The following is a 9,122-nucleotide window of genomic DNA, read 5'->3' as shown; positions in this document are numbered from 1 at the left end:
ATCTTGTTTGGCTTTATTCCCTACAATGTCACCTGTGGCCAGCTAGCCAACTGCTTTTTAACCTCCAGAATGCCCACTTCTCTAGCCAGCCTGCCCCTCTTTCCAGCCCTCTAGGGCTGAGACGTAGGCGAACAGTTCAGCCGTTTCTTCTTTCTGGTTACACATTTCTTGAGCACAAGGAAGAGACTATTTTTTGGTGTATTTAATTGGTGTATACCGATAAATCATAACGTCCAGTGTTCAAGACCAGGGGAACCAGAGATAATCATCTCATTTTTGTTTGTTTTGAGAAATGACAGAAGGTTGGGTAATTTAAACAATGAAGCCTTCGCTGCAAAATCTCACGGAGAGGTTATATACCCACCACTAAGGGTGGATTTTCTGTATACAGTGAAGCATTCGCTACAAAATCTCATGTAAACCACATATACCGGCAGATGCCATCTGATCAGTACCGATTAACACTCTGAATCGGTAACGACGTTGCTCAGAGAGTGAACGGCTTTCGTTAGCGGTTTTAGTAAGAGGTTTTCGATAATTACACATCAAGAGCACACTTATCGAAATGCTTTTTAACCTCCAGAATGCCAATTTATCATTATTACTTTTTGCCGCTCTTATTATGCCCTTAAGAGTGAGACGTACATAATGGAACAGTTCAGCCGTCACTTCTTCCATTCTGAGAGGGTTAAATGTCTAATTACGGAACGGAAGAGGTACTATTTTCTGGTGTATTTACTCATTATCCCGATGAATTGTTAATGAAAACGTTTCAAAACGTTTAAAATGCCAAGTTACAAGTGAAAACTCAAATTAGTATTCTGCGTAATCTTAGTTTAACATGATGATTCATAACCAGTGTAACTAACAAATGTCTTAGTTTTATGGCTAAGCATAAGAAGGATTAGCTGAACAAGTATATTATTCAAGATAATAACCAAATGGAATTTATCTTAAAATCTGGAAGTTAATCCATAAGAATAACAAGTAACTAACGATTTGTGTTTATATATGACGTTAGTAATCTTTATTTTTTATTATTTAAATTTCTAAGAAGCTCAAATTCTTCATTATTCGGGTAGAGAGTCCGCTAAACCAACACTTCCATCGACAAATACCCTCCAACGAAGAACTAAGTCCGGAAGCGTTCCAGAGGAAGGAGTTTGTTTTAAATGAAGCTTAAGGTTGAGTAAAGAAATTTGTTAGATAATGAAGCCTATCTGGTAACACTCTCACGGAGACGGTTATACAGGCCAGCCAGGATTGCCAAGGGATGGTTTCATCTCAGGGCGCAGTCACTGCCTTATAATGGCCAAAAATACAAAAATAATGTAGACCATGGGGTTCAAAAGACCACTAGATATTGCTTTCCTTATAAATGAATTAAATTATGGAATCTGATCAAGTACTAAAAAGTTTTGCCTGGAGGTCGAAACAAAAACATAAGACTGTTGCTGAATCGGTAAAATCAACGTTTACCATTTTCTAAATGTAATGTGAACGGCTTTCGTTAGCGGTTTTAGATAAGAGGTTTTGAACAGGATGTCTTAAACATCAGAATGGTGCAAATCTTATCAAGAAGTCAGTGTAGTCAGAAGCACATAAAATATCAGTGTTGCGTCCAATTTATCAAATCAAATCATTACTTTTTTTGACGAACACAATAAAAATAATACAAATTAAGAGTGATTACCAACATTTAATGGCATTCCGCAAGACGTTGTTACTTTCATGGAATATCACTTTTCATATATATAAATTAGAGAGAGAGTTAGAAAGAGAGATAACATACAACAAAAGAGGTAATTTACTTGTAAGTTTCATTCATTTTAGTTTTTTGCATTTTTTTTTTTATTTCGGTTACTCTCTTGTTCTCAACTTCCATGGGTACTCATTATCCTCAAAATGAATTGTTCCTGAAAAACGGTTTTCAGGAGGAATTTTTGAAGAGTTTTGAGCAAAGGTGAATTACGATGAAATATGATGATGATGATGATTAGATGATCTCTGCTTTGGAATATGTCCTAATCCATCAAGATGATTCATAGAAGTTTTAAAGAATTCAAATGTCTTTTTTTTATGTAGAAATAAATATAACGGGTGGCGGGGAAAGTTATCTGAACTAAAAAGAAAAAGTATTTAAGATAATATGATAAAATGGAATTTATAATAAAATAATATGTTCTGTTAATCCATAAGAATAACAATTATTACTAATAATTTGTGTTATAACTTACTGACATTAATAATCTTTTTTATTATTTAAATTTCTAAGAAGCTAAGTCAAAATTCTCTTCTGTATTCCTTAGTTCGTCCGCTAAACCAACACTGATCTTGGCTAATACTCAAAATATATCAGGATTAGCGTTCTTCTGTGGAAGGAGTTTTCTGCATAAATGAATCCTTATTGTTACGAGTAAAGAAATGTTGTTAAGGATAATCTCCATGTATATCTGGTAACACTGGGTTGCCATGGCAACGGTATCACAGGCCAGCCAGGATTGCCAAGGGGATATTATCATCTCAGGGTGCAGTCACTGCCTTATAATGGCCAAAAAATACAAAAATAATGTGTATTATGAAAGTATGGGGGTTCAAAAGACTCACTAGATATTGCTTTCCTTATAAATATGAATTAAATTATGGAAGCTGTTATGAATCCAGTATAAAAAAGCAAAATAATGTAGAAAACCTGGAGGTCGAAACAAAAAACATAAGATCAGTGTTGCCAGCATCCGTAAAATCAATACCCATTACCATTTTCTAAATGTAATGTGGACTCCGTTTTCTTTACGTCTTGCAATAATGATATGAAGTATTTGAACAGGATGTCTTAAAATTATGAGCAGAATGGTGCAAATCTCTCTCAAGAAGTCAGTGTAGTCAGAAGCACATAAAAATATCAGTATTGCGTCGTGGTCTCATCAAATCAAATCATTACTGAATGTTTTATGACGAACACAATAAAAAAATAATACAAACTGAAAGGTTGTTCCCGGCATGCAACGTTTTAATGGCATTCCGCAAGACTGGGGTACAACGGAATACACAACCTTCAAGATGACATAAAGATCAGTATAATATAGATAAATCCCCAGTACCGAGAGAGAGAGAACTCCATGAAGAAAAGAGGAAAACGTCACACCGAAGAAGGTAAGAGAATAAATCTTGTAATTTATTATTTTAAGAACCGCCGCATTTTTCTTATTTTAACCCCTCTCCGCCAGCAAGAGAACCCTTTTTTTTTTTTTTAGGTTACTCGTTGTTCACAACAACTCCTTCCTTGGGTACTTGGTCTTACGCTCAAAATCCCTCATCACTCATTCCTGAAGAGGGTCCTCCCAAGTTCAGGAGGAATTTTTGAAGAGTTTTGAGCAAAGGTGAATTACGATGAAATATGATGATGATGATGATGATGATGATGATGATGATCGCCGCCGAGAGAAAACCTATAATCCATCAGGAGGAATTAGAATAAGAAGTTTTGGCAGAACACCCACCAAATCCAACGAATACCTGAAAACGATTTTGAAAATGGAGATGTATGAGCGAGTTTGGAGACAATATAGACTACGACAGAAAGGGAAAGATTATCTCCGCAGCCCAAAAGTGAAAAAGAAGATGAAATTAATGACATCACGCAACGAGGCCATAATAATGAATACATAATAATAAGATAATAATAATAAAATAATAATAAGTAATAATAATAATCAGAATTCGCCATCCATGACCCCCGCTGAAGCCCGTGTATAGCTGCATCATTCATATTAATTATTATAATAGCTTGCTGGATAACTGACAGAAGAGTCTTCAAACGCGTCGAACAATTGTATATAATAACTAATAATATATAAAGAAGCAGAATCCAGATTTGACTTTTAATAATAAAATGATAATAATATGGCGATGATATACGCACCGCCACTAAAGAAGTCCGCAATAAGGAAAATTAAGTCTAATTAAAATTATTATTAAGCAGCATTAATATTCAATAGAACCTATTATTATTATTATTATTATTATTAACTTCCGTTCAGCATTACAAGAAATTGTAATACTAAACTATTAAAAAAGATAAATCTTAAGAAGGATATTTAAAAAAATAAGTATTTCTTAAAATTCGTGCTTTCTGTTCAACAACAATTATGATATTATATTTACAACCCATAATTCCTGTTTATATTTTTTGTTTTAGTCATTCAAATATAAAGCGTTCAGCTTAGAATTAATATCAGTGTTACTTTACCCTTAATCGTTCACTACTTAAATAGATTTCCAAATTAAATTCATTAAATTTACTAGTCATTAATGTACAGTATATGAGCTTTCGGTAAGGTAGAGATATAATTGCTCTCAAAAGAAATGTAATAGGGAACAAATTTAATTTTAAATTAAATTCAATTTTAAACAAATTCGTCATGTTGTTAGTATACCAATGCGATCCAAATTCCTTCAGTTATTTGAAAAATTAATTTCATTTAAATTTCAAGAAGCAATGAACAAGAAATTACTCATCTACTGACAGTGGTGATGATATTCTCTTATCATTTCCCGAAACCTATACCACCCCTTTCCCCCCAACCCCGGGCCATTTTCAATGGGGGGAGGGCGGCGTGGGGGGAGGGGTGTTATTAAACTGAAGCAACATCATGGTCCCTTCAAAAGTATTATGAATTTAAGACTGGCCTAATTTACATATAAATAGGCTATTTGTGAAATTCCCCGTGATGTTATTTCATTGCAGATGTGTTCGCCTTTGATGTCTATGTTCGAAAAGGTTTGTTATATATATATATATATATATATATATATATATATATATATATATATATATATATATATATATATATATATATATATAGATAGATAGATAGATAGATAGATAGATAGACAGATAGATATATATATATATATATATATATATATATATATATATATATATATATATATATATATATATATATATAACGATACATGAAACCCAAGCAGGCTGAAAATACCACTGAAACCCTAGATACATAAGTAGCTACCATAATAATTCTAAAAGGAAAAATTCTTAAGCTTGAAGCTAAATCCTCACATATGACCTTCTACTGAATTCATCTAATCCTCGTAAAACATTTTTAAAAAATCCACCTTTAGGCTTCATGAAACAATCTGCCTTAAGTGAATTCAGGTTTTTTTTTTTTTTTTTTTTGTTACATTTTAGATTCTAAAGATTCTGTAGAGAAGAGAAAGAAATACCTATTGGTAAAAACAAAAGTTTTCTTTTGTGTACAAGATGAGGTTTTTTTCAGTAAAGAAAAAGTAAGGAGTTCATCTACATACGAGAAGTCGACAGCATTTGTTTCCGTTTAGTGTCAAATATGTTTTTATTTTCTTTGTTTTTTTTAAATACAAAATTTGGTAAAAGTAGAACGCATTATAATCACAGATTAATGGTGAAAAAGTTAAAGCATTTTTAGATTTTCTCTCTGTCGTTTCAGTAATTATAATCATAGTTGTTTTATCATTGTAATTATAATTGTTTTAATTATAATCATAGTTATTGACACCTCTTACCTCTTACTGTCATCCACTTATGTTTGTGGAGTCTACCCTCTTCCTAATTTATATATATATATATATATATATATATATATATATATATATATATATATATATATATATATATATATATATATATATATATATATATATATATATATATATATATATATATATATATATATATATATATATATATATATATATATATATATATATATATATATATATATATATATATATATATATATATATATATATATATATATATATATATATATTTATATATATATATATATATATATATATATATATATTTATAAATTTATATATATATAAATTTATATATATATTATATATATATATGTATATATATATATATATATATATATATATATATATATATATATATATATATATATATAAAACTGGTCGTACATCAAATACCAAACTTAAATTACTCTTGATAATTCTTTTTCCCCATAAGAGGAATGTTCATCAAAGCTTTGCTCTTGAATTCAGAATAATGAAACATTTCTGGCAAAAAAGCTTTGTTGAGAAGACTCAACATAGGTTCTGTTAAGACTCAGCAAGAACTATTAAGATGCCAAACGTAATGATTCTAGTTTAAAACAATGTCTGAAGCCCCCCCACACAAAAAAAAAAAAACTTCAGGCGTAACTTCTTGTTATCAGCAGGGAGAGGCGTCAAACTTTCTCTGTTTTGCTTAATTCATGAAAAATTACTATGGTTCAAGAGATAGAAACGTGAAGACAGAAAAACAAATATTTTAATAATTACAGCGAAGATATGTATCAATTTCTTTCTAATACCTATATGCTTTCAGTAACTTAGTCATATATACATTTATAAAATCAATTTCAATTTTTTCAACTTTATACTTAACTATGCACTTTCTTGTGTAAAATACACGCTTATAAAAGAGATTTTAATTTTCCATCGTAGTAATTTATCACGTATTTTCTCGTTTAACATATATATTTATAAAATAAATTTAAAATTTTTCAACATGGCACTTAACCATGTACATATAATTGTAAATTAATTTCAAGCTTTTCAACAATGTACTTAATTATGTACTTTCTCGTGAAGACTACATATTTTTAAAATACATTTTAATGTTTCAACATTATTCAACCACTCACCAAGTAATCAGATCAGATGCTAGACGCTTCAATGTCATTTTAAAATCCGAAAATGTCGTACTGAATTCCAGCCAGTTTCTATACGATTACATAAGAACTATTTAATCAGAAATTAAGCTTAAAAAGGGGATATTTTTCCATTGCTTAAAGAAATGATCGTAATTAGATTTGGAGGTAAATATCTTATTAGAGTTATCATTGTTATGACTATTATTCAGAAGATGAACCCTATTTATATGGAACAAGCCCACAGGGGCCATCGAATTGAAATTAAAGCCTCCGAATAATATGGTATTCATTAGATAGAAGTAAGAGGAGGTAAAAGGAAATACAGAAAGGAGAGATCCCACTTAATAAAAAAAAATAAATTAATAAATTAATAAATACATAATATAAGTAAACCATTCAAATGCGAGGAGAATTGTATCCGGGTAGTAGTGCATTGCGTCTTCGCTTGAAGTTTTGAAGTCCCAGTTAACGCGTAATTTAGAAATCCTCTTTTAAATAAGAAAGATAAACACGTCGATTTCCCCTGACCTTTGACCTTTCCCAGCATCCCGAATAATGTCCTTCACCGGTAATTTATTAGTGTCATATATTTTATTACCCGTCGAGTTTGGGAATTAGATTCTCTCCGCCAACCACCTTTGTCCTCTTTTCGGTGATAAATGAACTTTCAGTTGTTATATTTCTTTGGAGGGGGAGGAGGTTCGTCTCATTTACTTCTCTTCAATTTTGGATGGTTCCAGGTTCGTCTCTCTTGATTTTGGGTGCCTTAAATTTTGTCTATCATACAAAAAAATAAAATAAAATATGGACTTTTTCCTCGATTCGCCAAGTGGTTTGTATGGATTACTTAACATTTTCTTATCAGACTCAAAAAAATAAAGAAAAATATGATAAGTCTAATAAGATATTTACCTCCAAATCTGATTACGGTCATTTCTTTAAGTCTAATAAGATATTTACCTCCAAATCTGATTACGATCACTTCTTTAAGCAATGGAAACATAACCCCTTTTTATTTCTGAATAAATGTTTCTTATATAATCGTATAGAAACTTGCAGGAATTCAGTATGACATTTTAGGATTTTAAAATTATAGTGAAGCGTCTAGCATCTGATTTGATTACATGGTGATTGGTTGAATAATGTTGAAAAATTAAAACGTATTTTATAAATATATATTTTCCAAGCATTCACCTACTCATCTATGAAGGCTTTTCTTATGTTTTCTTTTTCTATATAAATAATTGGGTGTTTTTTCATTTGCACTGGCTTACAAGGGAATGGGCAATGTCTTAGAATTGCCACCATTGATAAATATCTAGATTTAAAAAAAAAATGTTTAGTCAGAAATATATAATACTTTTATTATTGTAGGTATTTGCGTAAGATATATTTCAAGAACAAAGATAAATGCACACACACACACACACACACACACACACATATATATATATATATATATATATATATATATATATATATATATATATATATATATATATATATATATGTGTGTGTGTGTGTGTGTGTGTGTATGTATGAATGAATTTTTATCACATCACCGTGATTTATATACAAGCATTAAACAACAAATGTCGTTTTAATATCAATTCTGCTCTACCTCGAAATAATATATTATTTCCGAGGTAGAGCGAATTGAATATCAAACGACATTTGTAGCTTAATGCACATATATATATATATATATATATATATATATATATATATATATATATATATATATATATTTATAGAGAGAGAGAGAGAGAGAGAGAGAGAGAGAGAGAGAGAGAGAGAGAGAGAGAGAGATAGGGGTAGATATAGATAGATATGTATACATATCTATATTTGTATGTATACATATATATATTTGTATATATATATATATATATATATATATATATATATATATATATACATATATATATACTGTATATATGTGTGTGTGTATGTGTGTGTAATTGCACACTGTATTGACCGTCAAATTTCAAATGCAGATATATTCTCCATATGTATCCTTAGCACTTTAAAATTCGTATGAACCCAAACCTGTCTTAGTATGAAAAATGCCTTATGATTCCCAGATTAAATCTTAAATGATTCCCGCCCCTCCACTCAGCTCTTAACGTCACATTTTATTTTCTTTCTCTTCTGCAGGAATCATTCCATCGGGAACACGTGGTGATTTAATGGAACAGGGAAAAGGCTTTTGTGGTTCCCGTTCCGCGGAACATTTAAAACTTCAGTCGTTGACAAAATAATCAGGAGGGGAACAGAATGATGATGAAGGAAAGTCAAGAAGAAAAAGTGAGTGTACAGAATTAATTAATGATTTATTTTTTTTTTTGTTGGTTTATCTTTGGGGCTGTGAACATGTCAGTGTGTGTGTTTTTATTT

This window comes from Macrobrachium rosenbergii, chromosome 14 (genome assembly GCF_040412425.1).
Source record: "Macrobrachium rosenbergii isolate ZJJX-2024 chromosome 14, ASM4041242v1, whole genome shotgun sequence".
Lineage (NCBI taxonomy): Eukaryota > Metazoa > Arthropoda > Malacostraca > Decapoda > Palaemonidae > Macrobrachium > Macrobrachium rosenbergii.
The sequence above is the reverse complement of the archived record's forward strand: the minus strand, read 5'-3'. Positions refer to the sequence as shown.